The following is a 14,840-nucleotide window of genomic DNA, read 5'->3' as shown; positions in this document are numbered from 1 at the left end:
ACAACATTATTGAATTTGGATGCAAAAATACAAAATGTTTGGAACTTAGACTACCCAAACATATATTGTTTAGACCAATATGCTTTCAAACATATTATATATTGGAAGAGATCAAACATATAAATGTTTGGGCAATACCCAAAAATGTATATGCTTGAAGCAAAATATGTTTGGGAGTATATGTTACAGAAGCGATTTTTTGTGAGCGTGTAGTTGGATATTATAGAAGAACTACTAAAAAGGAATCATCGTTGACAGTCTTCTATCCTCACACCAGTGTTGCCATATGGTGTTTACAATTGGTGACAATTTATTGGGGTATCCCAACACTATTGTTACAAGAGCCATTTTATATTTTGGGAAACACCAAGCACAACTAGCTTCTTATAATTTATTTAAATAAAAATGATAGTGAAGTGCTGAAAACATAGTTATTTCGCTTAAAATTGTGAAAGGTATATTGGTGAACAAATTTTGACTTTCCAAATGGAATAAAGTGATAGTTTTTCAAATATTTTTCCAGACACGCTGCCTCCATTGGGAATAAAAGCACTGGCTGATAGACGCTACAACATGTAGCTTCAACTTGTAACTCAACATCAATCTTTTATTAATGCATAAAAATATGTTAAATGTGATGTGATAGTCGTATAAATGTTATATTTATGAGAATTTATAATTGTTTAATACAATTAATAAACATCTAAACAATCGTGGTTTACTTGACCACATTGATTCTTTTACAACTATCTTAAAATGAACTTTGTGTGATTGCTTGAAGGGGCTCTTATTGGCGTCCTTCTAAATGTATCCAGAAGGGCACCTAATAATTGCACTAATGCGATACTTTTTTTTGTAGTAACTTGGCGTGGTACAACTTCTCAATAGTGACGGCGCTTTTCCGAGGAGTTTTGGATATCTTATACGACTGTTTTCGACGTAGTGGGGATTCTCAGAAGCGCCCCGAAATTCAAAAAATGTTGGCAGGGCAGTTCGTCCAACAGTTTCTGGAAAATTTTGTTCTACACTCGGCGTTTCCCAGATACATGTGGTATACCAAATTGTAGGTATTGATGCCCTCTATCAATATCCGTTGTCACTTTTGTGTAGGAAGTCCATTCCTGGCCTCAGCGCTGGAAATAGTGTCCAGTGCGTCCAACGGTTTCTGGAAAATATTGTTCTACACTCGGCGTTTCCCAGATACATGTGGTATACCAAATTGTAGGTATTGATGCCCTTTATCAATATCCGTTGTCACTTTTGTGTACGAAGTTCATTCCTGGTCTCAGCGCTGGAAATACTGTCCTGACCACCAGTGCGTCCAACAGTTTCTGGAAAATTTTGTTCTACACTCGGCGTTTCCCAGATACATATGGTATACCAAATTGTAGGGAATAACGTCCTCTATCAAGTTCCGTTATCACTTTTGTGTACGAAGTCCATTCCTGGCCTCAGCGCTGGAAATACTGTCCTGACCACCAGTGCGTCCAACAGTTTCTGGAAAATTTTGTTCTACACTCGGCGTTTCCCAGATACATGTGGTATACCAAATTGTAGGTATTGATGCCCTCTATCAATATCCGTTGTCACTTTTGTGTACGAAGTCCATTCCTGAAAATATTATTTCGCCCATCAATATAGATATTTCCACCTTATCGAAAAGGCTAAAAAACCATAGCCCTAAAGACGAAAACCAATTCGGTTTTTTAAGTGTCTTGGCAGATCTTGATATTCAAAGCTCCAATCCACCAGCATCAAACCCGATTGTTAAAGACAATAAAAAATCAAACAAAAATGAGAACAATGAAACTGAAACACGAATAAAATGGTGTCCACCTATATTTGTATACAACGTCAACATTAAAACGTTGGTAGAAACATTGAAAACCACAGTTCCTGAATTTACATTTAAGATTAAGAACGTGAATAAAAATAAGAGCAAACTATACTTTGCTGATCCAAATGTACATGCGTCAATGATGGAACTTTTGAAGGCAAAAAATATCCATTCATACTCCTTTACCCCTAAGGAATTCAAAAGGGATTCAGTGGTGATAAGAGGTTTATATCCAGATACAGATATCAACATAATTAAAGAGGAACTTAATAAAAGGGTACCACTAACAGTTGCAGACGTAAGTAAATTTAAAACCGCTGCTTCAATCAAAAATAATACTGACACTTCTCTTTTCTTGGCAAGTTTGCTTCCGGAAATTGGTGACGTATCTCATATCACAGGTCTTCATAACCAAGTAATTGTTTGGGAAAACCCAAAAAAAAAAAAAAAAATACACTGAGAATCAATGCCGTAGGTGTCAACGTTGGGGTCATAGTGCCCGCAACTGCAATTCGGCATACAGATGTGTAAAGTGTGAAAATAGTCATGGACCGGGTGAATGTCAGAGGCAGAGATCTGACACGTCAGAACCATATTGTAAAAACTGCAATATTGTAAAAACTGCAATAAACCTGGACACCCAGCTAATTGGAGAGGTTGCCCTGCTTACAGAAAGTATGTTGCTGCTAAGAAAGAGCGGTTACATGCAGCGTTGGAACAAAAAGCCATTGCAGCTAACAATCATTTGCTAGTCTTTTCAAACCAGCCACTTCGGAAGAAAGTGGCAAACAAAATAAATCAAGTTTTGTTGAAGACATCCTGAAACTAGCCAACTACTTCTTGGAGCCCCAAGACCTGACCCTAGAGCAGGAGATATGTATTTTTATGAATGAATTTCAAAATATGCCAAAAGCTGATGCAAAAGCCGAATTTTTGTGTCTTTTCAACAAAGTTAAAAAACGATACAAGTAGACAAATAGAATTACAAAAAATTCTACAAAACAAAAACATCGACTTTGGATTCATACAGGAGTGTCGTCTCCGGAGGAACATTCCAATAAACACAGGATGAGCGTTTTTCAAATGCAACAATTTTTCAGTTTGAGGGTAAATATAATTTTCAACATAAAGTCAACTTGACTTGAAATAGATCATCTTCAATACATCTTCAAATTGTTTGCGAATTACCTACAATTTGCCAAAATGTTGATGAAATCTTTGAAAATGTGTTGAAGATAATATGAGAAAACTTTGACAAAACACTATCCTAAAATGCAACGAAAAAACCATGTGGTTTTTATTACTTATTTGTGCAACGAAGTTCGTGGTCAATTGGAAGAAATAAAAAAATTGGTAAATTAGAAATAACTGAATTTACACCAAATAAAGGGTGATTCTTTTGAGGTTAGGATTTTCATGCATTAGTATTTGACAGATCACGTGGGATTTCAGACATGGTGTCAAAGAGAAAGATGCTCAGTATGCTTTGACATTTCATCATGAATAGACTTACGATCTGCCACAACGTCGAATTTTCAGTGAATGGGCCCTAGAAAAGTTGGCAGAAAATCCGCTTTTTTATCGACAAATTTTGTTCAGCGATGAGGCTCATTTCTGGTTGAATGGCTACGTAAATAAGCAAAATTGCCGCATTTGGAGTGAAGAGCAACCAGAAGCCGTTCAAGAACTGCCCATGCATCCCGAAAAGTGCACTGTTTGGTGTGGTTTGTACGCTGGTGGAATCATTGGACCGTATTTTTTCAAAGATGCTGTTGGACGCAATGTTACGGTGAATGGCGATCGCTATCGTTCGATGCTAACAAACTTTTTGTTGCCAAAAATGGAAGAACTGAACTTGGTTGACATGTGGTTTCAACAAGATGGCGCTACATGCCACACAGCTCGCGATTCTATGGCCATTTTGAGGGAAAACTTCGGAGAACAATTCATCTCAAGAAATGGACCGGTAAGTTGGCCACCAAGATCATGCGATTTGACGCCTTTAGACTATTTTTTGTGGGGCTACGTCAAGTCTAAAGTCTACAGAAATAAGCCAGCAACTATTCCAGCTTTGGAAGACAACATTTCCGAAGAAATTCGGGCTATTCCGGCCGAAATGCTCGAAAAAGTTGCCCAAAATTGGACTTTCCGAATGGACCACCTAAGACGCAGCCGCGGTCAACATTTAAATGAAATTATCTTCAAAAAGTAAATGTCATGGACCAATCTAACGTTTCAAATAAAGAACCGATGAGATTTTGCAAATTTTATGCGTTTTTTTTAAAAAAAAAGTTATCAAGCTCTTAACAAATCACCCTTTAGTTTATAATAATAGGTAAGTGAAAATAAAAAATTAAATAAAACTTTAAGGAAGTCACTAAATGTATATATCTTTGCAGAAAACTAAAATTATGGATTTTACATTCTTGAAAACATTGAAAAGCTGACCGATGAAAAAATATTGGACAATTGACTGGAACTGATTCAAATAGTTTATAATAATTGGTAAGTCAATATGAAACATTTAATCAACACTTTAGAGAAGTCACTAAATATAAATCTCTTTGCAGAAAACTAAAATCTCTGGATGCTACATTCTTGCAAACATTAAGAAGCTGACCAATGAAAAATGAGTGGCTTATCGACAAGAAAAAGAAACATTACAAGTGCAACCAATTAAAATTGTTAAAAACAACAAATTGTTAAAATCAACAACTTCTGGATGAAAACTTGCATAACATCGTCAGTTTAATTTACATCCTATTATAAGTTTAAAATGGATATTTTGTGAATTTCTTCTGATGGAAATCTATTCTAACACGCGGACGTTCTAATTTCAAATTGCCCGCATATTAATAAATTTTAATGCTGTTTTATGACACCAACAGGAAGGAAATCGAATTATCAATGCAAAAATTTTACAAATAATATTTGAGATATTTAAAGTTTTGTTGTTTGTTCTTATTTGTTGATATGTTTAATAAGATTATTATTTTTCAATTGTTATTGTAGTGTATTATGTAGTACACTACACTACACTACGTAAATATTATTATATATTTTATTTTGACGAAAATTAATAAATTATACAAAATTCATAGCATTTTGGCTTTGACTTTCAATTTGAAGTGGGAATATCATTCATACAAATTTTGGTTGAGAAGTAAAGGGTGATTTGTTAAGAGCTTGATAACTTTCTTTTTAAAAAAAACGCCTAAAATTTGCAAAATCTCATCGGTTCTTTATTTGAAACGTTAGATTGGTCCATGACATTTACTTTTTGAAGATAATTTCATTTAAATGTTGACCGCGGCTGCGTCTTAGGTGGTCCATTCGGAAAGTCCAATTTTGGGCAACTTTTTCGAGCATTTCGGCCGGAATAGCCCGAATTTCTTCGGAAATGTTGTCTTCCAAAGCTGGAATAGTTGCTGGCTTATTTCTGTAGACTTTAGACTTGACGTAGCCCCACAAAAAATAGTCTAAAGGCGTCAAATCGCATGATCTTGGTGGCCAACTTACCGGTCCATTTCTTGAGATGAATTGTTCTCCGAAGTTTTCCCTCAAAATGGCCATAGAATCGCGAGCTGTGTGGCATGTAGCGCCATCTTGTTGAAACCACATGTCAACCAAGTTCAGTTCTTCCATTTTTGGCAACAAAAAGTTTGTTAGCATCGAACGATAGCGATCGCCATTCACCGTAACGTTGCGTCCAACAGCATCTTTGAAAAAATACGGTCCAATGATTCCACCAGCGTACAAACCACACCAAACAGTGCATTTTTCGGGATGCATGGGCAGTTCTTGAACGGCTTCTGGTTGCTCTTCACTCCAAATGCGGCAATTTTGCTTATTTACGTAGCCATTTAACCAGAAATGAGCCTCATCGCTGAACAAAATTTGCCGATAAAAAAGCGGATTTTCTGCCAACTTTTCTAGGGCCCATTCACTGAAAATTCGACGTTGTGGCAGATCGTAAGTCTATTCATGATGAAATGTCAAAGCATACTGAGCATCTTCCTCTTTGACACCATGTCTGAAATCCCACGTGATCTGTCAAATACTAATGCATGCAAATCCTAACCTCAAAAGAATCACCCTTTATTTGTAATGATGTTAATTTTTAATTTGACTCGCATCGAAAATTGTTTGAGAAATTATTGAGTAGCGATGCATTTCAATTTGAGGATAACACTTGAGAAATTATTGCTAATGTGTTGAATTTTACTGTTGATGGTAATGTCTGTTTTTTGTTGAGAACGCGATTTTCTCAACAATTTCTCAACTTGTATATCACACTAATCCTTTGAAAAAGTGTTTGAAAAATTGTTGAAATTTAGCATTTTTCGAACGTTTGTGTTTATTGCGATGAGACCAAAACTAGAAGGTTACTATTTCATTCATGACAATTTGGCGTTAAGGCCGGTATGCACCTCTAGCGAAATTTTCGGTAGCAAAAATTTATTTAAGTCTACAACAAAAAAACAGGGCTGTGTACACAAATTTTAAACCAGCTAATCGCTTTTAAAAATTGTTAATATATGTTCCAAATATTCCTCAAATAAATTGTTTATTATTTACAGACCTTTTAAAAATTTTACGCACATAATGATTGTAATAAATTAAATGTTTGCTGCCAAAATATGCTTTTGACAACCCTGTTATTTTCATTAGAGGTGCGTACCAGTTTACGAAATTGAACGCCACCGAAAATTTCGTTAGCATAAATAGCAATGCATTTCTTATGGGAATGAAATTTTTCGCTAGAGGTGCATACCGGTCTTTAGGGACTGCTATTGCCATAAAAAACTCATACAAATACGTCCGCGCGACTCTTAATAGTGTTGGAATCAAATCATGTTTAGGGCCGGTATGCACCTCTAGCGAAAAATTTCATTCCCATAAGAAATGCATTGCTATTTATGCTAACGAAATTTTCGGTAGCGTTTAATTTCGTAAGCTGGTACGCACCTCTAATGAAAATAACAGGGTTGTCCCAATAAACACAAACGTTTGAAAAATGCTAAATTTCAACAATTTTTCAAACATTTTTTCAAAGGATTAGGGTAATATTCAAGTTGAGAAATTGTTGAGAAAATCGCGTTCTCAACAAAAAACAGACATTACCCTCAACAGTGAAATTCAACACGTTAGCAATAATATCTCAAGTGTTATCCTCAAATTGAAATGCATCGCTACTCAATAATTTGTCAAACAATTTTCGATGCGAGTCAAATTCAAAATTAACATCGTTGCAAATACTTTTCAACCTAAATTTGTATGAATGATATCCCCACTTCAAATTGAAAGTCAAAGCCAAAATTCTATGAATTTTGTATAATTTATTCTTTTTCATCAAAATAAAATATATAATAATACACTACCATAAGCGTAGGAAGGCCTCTGGGGAGGGGGCTTAGACCCCCCCAGAAAAATTTTAGCCCCCCCCCCAGAATTTGAAACTCTATTTATAATTTTCCATTTTTCAATAAATGTCAATAGTTTTTTTTTAATTTTTATAAAAATTAAACAAGTATATACAATCGCACAAAGTTCCGCTAAAGACTTTCATGAACAATCGAATTACCTGGGTTGTGGTAGCAGTTGCCGATGGCAATGTTTGAAGTCAGATATTTATGTTTATGATTGATTTAGTTTAGTCAATTTAATTAAAAAAATAGTAATTGATATTAAAACTATTCTTTCATAAATTAATATCTTAATAATGCTGCGAAAAAGCGTCGCCAAAAAAGTAGTGAAAATGTTCTTTTTGGGTCTAGAAGTGGTGCAAAATTGGCGGAGATGCAATGAATGTAATATGAGCTTGTCATAGGACAAATGTCCACCGTTTCAACAGCCGTTGCAATGAATTTGCATCACTTCTTAAGGTGTGATCTGAATTCAGTGTTTTTAATGTGAATTAAAAAATTTTTTGATATCGATTTTTCTATAATGGATTTAGCAGTTTTGTGGCAAAATTTGAATAATTTGTACCAATTTATTTATTCTTACTCTTTTTTTAAACTATTTGAAAAAAAACAAAAAATTACACATTAAAATATGAAAAAAATCAATTAAAAAAACTTCATGTGTAGTTAAAATAATTGAGGACATTTTTGGAAGTACTTTTAAAGTTGTGCCTTTGAACAACGCACAATTTTTTTGCTGGGAAAAGTGTGGAACTACTTTTAGTTGCTTTATTATAAATTAATTGACGAGTTATTTTGATGTCTAATTTTTTATTCAATTTTATGAAATAAAACATTAATTGAACCTATAAGTTCAGTCTATAAATTTTTAGCTAGGGGGGCTATAGCCCCCCCTATGAAAATTGTCTAGCTACGCTAATGTACACTACACTACATAATACACTACAATACCAATTGATAAATAATAATCTTATTAAACATATCAACAAATAGGAACAAAATAAAAACAAACAACAAAACTTTAAATATCTTAAACACTTTTGCATTGATAATTCGTTTTCCTTCCTTTTGGTGTCATAAAACAGCATTAAAATTTATTAACATGCGGGTAATTTGAAATTAGGAACGTACTGGACCGCGTGTTAGAATTGATTTCCAGCAGAAGGAATTCACAAAATATCCATTTTAAACTGATAATAGCATATGAATTAAACTGACGATGTGATGCATATTTTCATCCAGAAGTTGTTGATTTCAACAATTTGTTGTTTTTAACAATTTTAATTGGTTGCACTTGTAATGTTTCTGGAAACTTTTTATTGTCGATAAGCCACTCATTTTTCATTGGTTAGCTTCTTAATGTTTGCAAGAATGTAGCATCCAAAGATTTTAGTTTTCTGCAAAGAGATTTAAATTTAGTGACTTCTCTAAAGTGTTGATTTAATTTTTCATATTGGCGTACCAATTATTATAAACTATTTGAAACAGTTCCAGTTAATTGTCCACCATTTTTTCACCGGTCAGCTTATTAATGTTTTCAAGAACGTAGAATCCATAATTTTAGTTTTCTGCAAAGAGATATACATTTAGTGACTTCCTTAAAGTTTCATTTTTTATTTTCACTTACCTATTTTTATAAACTATTTGGTTATTTGTCTAAAATTTTCCATTTTTTTATTTCTTGCAATTGACCACGATTTCGTTGCACAAATAAGTATTGAAAACCACATTGTTTTTTCGTTGCATTTTAGGGCAGTGTTTTGTCAAAGTTTTCTCATATTATCTTCAACACCTTTTCCAAGATTCCGTCAACATTTTGGCAAATGGGAAGTAATTCGCCAACAATTTGAAGATGTATTGAAGATGAGCTATTTCAAGTCAAGTTGAATTTATGTTGAAAATAATATTTACCCTCAAACTGAAAAATTGTTGCATTTGAAAAACGCTCATCCTATGTTTATTGGGGTGATACTTCACCATCTTATCCAACCGGGCAATCCTTCCTGCACCATGAAAAAAGTGCCTTCGGAACTAAAGGAAAAAATGTTCATCAATTTAGTTTAGCCAATTTATTTCCATTAAGTTAAATTTTTGTTTAAAATAATAAAATTTACTTGCTTCAGTAAAAAATCATAAACTTAAAGCAGTTAGGAATAGTTCATTAACTATAATAGGGCATGGAATTTTACTAATACTGTTTTCTTCGCTGGGTATAAGAAATTACTATTGAACAAGAAAATTTTATTCACTGATAACAAAGCATTCGTAAAAATAAACAAATTATGAACTAAAACCAAGTTTCCTCAAATTTAGTAAAATTTCTTATAAAATGATAATTCATTCTTATCATACATACGAATAACACTTGGCATAGAAAATATTTTAGTTCCTTCGTACTAAGAAGTATTCAATCAAACTTAAGGAGACACACTTGTTAGAAAATAGGAAATTCTCCTATATTTCTTTTATCTAACTGTAATCGATATCTGTCATCGATGTTATCGGTATGTTTGCGCGTGGGTTGTTTTTTTAGTTGGAATCGCGTTGTTATGGTATACGGAGGGATTGTTAAAAAATAATATAGTAAAATAATATAATAAATAAAATATATAAAATATTTGCTATTTTAAATTAGCGAGAAAAAAACTATGTTCGTGATGGTGTATAAAGAAAGAAAACAGAATAACAACCCCTTCATTCGTCTTCATTTTGGAATCTTCAATTAACAGGTAACATTCAATGACGCTAAGCTTTTGTGAAAAAATTGGTTGATGATTTTTTTTATTTGTAGGTATTGAAATTGTAAAAGGGGGACACACTCGTTATGCAACAACTTATTAAAAGTGAAAGGTACAAGAAGAAGGAAAAATACGTTTTACAGTTGATGACATTACATGGAAATTGGAAATAGTGGAATAATAAACTAATATTTCAAGGCCAGTCGATGCTGTTGATTCTTAATAAATATATTTAATATATTAAAAAACCGTGTATTTTATTGAAGAAAAAAATGACTATATAAATAAATAAAATTGTATTTAAAAACGAAGGTAAGCAGTTCTAAGTTTGAAGTAAAAAGGTTTACCACAAATATGTAAGATTTGTCCCAATGAATGAAAAAAGTTCAATAAAATAATTCCATATATGAATTCAATTCAGTTAAATTTTTTCATTCTGTAGTACAGTGGTACATAAATATAGGAAAATGTTAATTAATATATGGAATGCATTCTACCTAATTTCAACGAAAATCACATCGTTCAAAAAATAAAAATGTCTTTGGCGCTATACGAAGTTCAACTTTCTTCACAATTAGTAATTTTAACTTAAAGAAGGGGTCATTTTTTTCTGGGTGTGGATCACTTTTTAATAAGTGCTAACCTCATTGACAGAATCAGTAGTAACTTCGAAATCTCATCTCTTTCAACCTTTTCAGATCATTTTCCACTTTTGATGAAATTAACAATGTGTTCAGATATTATAATGGTTTCACCGCGAACTTTTATTTCATTCAAAAATACGAATTGGGATAATTTTCTTAATGATTTGGATAGCGTGACGCGTCAAATTACTCCAGAACACTCAATTAATCTCAATAATCAAGAGATTGATTCTCTCATAACACAGTTCATAATAATCATTCTGCCAAAACAGTCATCAAAGACGGCAAACCTCCTCTGTCGGAGAAAGCTAAAAAAATACTAAAAATCAAACACCAATGGCAAAAAGAGCTTAAGAAGATAATTCACAGGCATGGGAACAGACTTAGTAGCCAGTATAAGATTATATCTAAGCAAATTCAACTTTTAAAGAAAATTTTAAAAGAAACAATAGCATTGGAAAGCGCTCAAAAGTTTAGAAATAAACATAAAACTGGTAAAAATAAATCTCCTTTTTGCAATCAACTATGTACCAATGGCATAATAATTACAAGCAGCAGTGAAATAGCAGATCAATTCAAAAACTTTTATTCATCAATATTTCGTGAAACCATTCCATTAAAACTGGATCTGGACAATAAGGTGACATCTTGCGTAGAATCCATTCCAGAACATATTTACACTTTATTTACGTTAATATACAATCACTGCATCAACAACGGGCATTTTCCAACAGATTGGAAAATGGCAAAAATCATACCCATTAAAAAGAAGCAAGCAATGGCAACTGCTGATTTTCGTCCAATTTCTTTACTGTCCAATGTTGGAAAGAAATGGAATTAGTGAAAGATAAAATCGAAAAGGAGCTTATTATAGATCCTATATCAAACTTTCAATTTGGATTTAAACGAAAACACTCAACCCAACATGCTCTACTAAAATTTCACAATGACATCATTGCAGGACTACGATACCAAACTTGCACAGTGGCAATCTCTTTGGATATAGAAAAGGCATTTGACTCTGTTTGCCATAAAGGAATTCTATATAAATTGACAGGCCTTGTTATTGATCCTTATCTCATCAAGTTGATCATGAGCTATTTATCAGCACGAAAATTTCTAGTCTCTGTACAAGAAACGTCGTCTTCAACAGGAATGATTAGTAGTGGGGTACCACAGGGAAGTGTTCTTGCTCCATTCCTGTTTAACCTCTTCCTTCACGATTTCCCACACACTACTAACTATTCCAAAGCCATTCTATATGCTGATGACTGCATAATATAATCGCATCATAAATCACCAAGCCAAGCCTTACACAACGCGTCAAACCATCTTAACATTATCAGCAATTTTTATAAAACGTGGGGCATCAAGATTAATGCTGCAAAATCCGAAGCCATTTGCATCCGAAACGCGTCCGGAAAATGTCCGAAAAATGTTGTCCCAGAAAATAGGACACTAGCCGCCTTCCTAGATGGAATTGAAATACCATTTAAAACATCTTTCAAATACTTAGGAGTATCATTTGACAATCTATTGAAATTCAACTCGCATGGAAGAACAACACTACAAAAAGCAAAAAGAATAGCTGGGTCTTTTTCATTTCTATTTAACAACAAATACTTACCCATGCAAACAAAACTGCTCCTATACAATTACGATTAGGTATATGGTTCACAATATCCCCAACAGTAGCCAAAGAAATGCAAATATTTGAACGGAAAATCCTGCGTAAGTGTGTGAACAAACACTATGCACACAGGACAAAGAAATATTCCAATACTTATATATATGAAAATTCAGGAGTTGAGCCATTTTGCACATACGCTCTTCGACATCAAAAACTTTTTGCCGAAAAACTGCAAAAATCCGAAAATATCCCAATGAACGAAATCTATGACATTGAAAGACAAACTATATGGGCTGAGTCAACTTACCTTTCCTCCGTTGGAATCCTCAACGAAATCCTCAGCAACTCAACGATCCACGATCTGCCTCCTCTCTACAAAAAAACAACATCTGGCTCCAAAAGGGGCTGAAACACATAAAAAAAGAAAATAATTTAGTATAAGTTTTAAACTAAATCCAAGACAAAAAACAAATTTACAAAAAATTTTGATATCAAATACCATAGTTCAAAATGTACCTGAACGACCGCTTCAATTGTAACCACTTTAAATCGTATTATATACGATTGCAGAATACATGTTATTAGCAGACACTATGTTTGCTTTTTTTGAATTCCTATTCAACCGTCGAACGGAACGGACGTGTTTTTTCAATAGCGGATAAACTCATAGTCATAGGTACCTACTACGAATTTCAAGTGTGGTGGGATATTAAGCCACCATGCAGCGAAATTCCAAGTCATCCACTGGGTTGCTAACTTCAGGGCCCAGTGGACGGGTATCGACTGGAGTTATAAATCTGGGCAATGACCAAGAGTTAGGCCCAATTAGTCGACCTGTAGACGGGTCGACAGGTGGCGACACACTGACAAGTCGAACTTTTTCTAAGGTAACGACATCAAAAGGAGGTAATCCCTCACGAAAGAGATTCAAGGAACGCAGAAATGCTTTGTTTATCCTAAAGAAGTTAGGATCAGTCGACCCAAGCACGTTGTCGGCTAAACAAAGCGATTCCTTAAAATGAGCTCAAGGAATTCTTGAGACTGGAAAAAGGGAACGATCGCCGGATGAGCTGCCATCCTCCAAAAGGGATCAAAGATCGTTTGCCTCAGTTGCTAAAGATAGCCTTGTGATGGCTATCATTAATAAAGGAGCATTGGACGGTATGGTTCCAAAGCAAAAATGGGGGGAAATTGAGAATGCTCTATCTGTCGTCTACTCACAGGTACTGGAAAAGTTTCCCGGCCCAGATCCTCGACACCAAGAGGCTGGTTGGTATCAAGGACGATTTAAGCTAGTCGCATTTGAGGACCAGAGGTCTATAGAATGTTTTAAAGCTGCTCTGATACTAATTGGTGAAGTTTGGGAAGGATCTGCTCTAGAGTTAGTCGAGAAGAAAGACATACCGGCTAGACCTAGAGCACATGCCTGGATACCTGCAAACCCTTCTGACCCTGAATCTATTTTAAATAGACTGAAACGATGCAATCCAGATCTTCCAACAGCTGATTGGAAGGTTGGCCGTTTGGATGAAGTGGATGGACCAAGACGGCATGCAGTGTTTATATTGAACACTCAGTCTTTGCCACATCTGGCAAAGTCCCAGGGCCGTGTATGTTATGGCTTTCATTATATCCAAATGAAGGTGTATAAAAACGATCAGCTAAAGGATTCAGAAATGGACAAGCCTCTGTCTGAATCAGAAGTAAGCGGATCCTCTTGCGAAGTCGAGGGAGATACCAAAGTTGAAGACATGGATAGATACCGTATGCGTGAGGAGGCTTCTATTGCCTCAGAACTCACCAAAGTCGAACCTATGGTTATTGCGAGAGTCACCGATATCTCTGAAGAGGACATTCTTGATGACTCGATCGAAGCGGCTGATGTGACGGTTGTTGAAAATCTCGATGGTCCTACGGATCCTCCAGATAAATCTTCATCATTGTAAGGCTGCATGTGCTGCCTTAAAAGTTCTCCTGATGAAAGGGGACATAGATATAGTTCTTATTCAAGAACCATATGTTTACAAAAACAAAATATGTGAATTAAGTACTCCGGGGTTCAAACTATTTCAGTATACTGGTAATGATGTAAATCGAGCCTGTATAATTGCTAAAAACGAGCTCAATTTGTTTCTGCTTCCCTCAATGTGCAATACAGACACTGTCGTTGCAAGTTTAGAAATAGCCAAATGCAAATATTGGGTATCTTCGGTCTACATGGGACATGACAGGGAGATGCCTCCATATGCCGTTAAGACCTTAGTGGAGGAGTCACTGAAAACAAAGGCGAAACTCATTATGGGATGCGATGCGAATGCACATCATAGTATATGGGGAAGTAGTGATACTAATGCAAGGGGAGAGTCGCTAATAGAGTTTATTTTGCGTACTAATCTGGTAGTTTGCAACAAGGGAGATGTCCCAACCTTTGTCACTAAAAACAGGCAAGAGGTTTTGGACATCACCTTGGCCTCGCAAGAACTAAATGAAATGATATCTGAGTGGCAGGTTTTAAGTGAACACAGCTTCTCAGATCATCGCTACATCAGTTTCAAATTTGATGTT

General features: G+C 34.7%; 2 long non-coding RNA genes across 2 annotated transcripts; one reads left to right on the top strand and one right to left on the bottom strand.

Moving 5' to 3' along the window:
* Positions 1-8,264: 8,264 nt before the first annotated feature.
* Positions 8,265-9,391, bottom strand: LOC142223289 (uncharacterized). The gene is made up of 3 exons (XR_012718663.1): positions 8,891-9,391; positions 8,726-8,831; positions 8,265-8,660 (listed from the first exon to the last, which is right to left on the bottom strand). It is a non-coding gene; the product is annotated as an uncharacterized LOC142223289 (long non-coding RNA).
* A 438-nt stretch (positions 9,392-9,829) lies between these two features.
* Positions 9,830-10,312, top strand: LOC142223288 (uncharacterized). Its single transcript, XR_012718662.1, has 2 exons — positions 9,830-9,992; positions 10,055-10,312. It is a non-coding gene; the product is annotated as an uncharacterized LOC142223288 (long non-coding RNA).
* The last annotated feature ends 4,528 nt before the right edge of the window (positions 10,313-14,840 follow it).

The sequence above is a fragment of the Haematobia irritans genome, chromosome 2 (genome assembly GCF_050003625.1).
Source record: "Haematobia irritans isolate KBUSLIRL chromosome 2, ASM5000362v1, whole genome shotgun sequence".
Taxonomy (NCBI): Eukaryota; Metazoa; Arthropoda; class Insecta; order Diptera; family Muscidae; genus Haematobia; species Haematobia irritans.
This window is presented reverse-complemented; position numbering and strand designations above follow the sequence as displayed.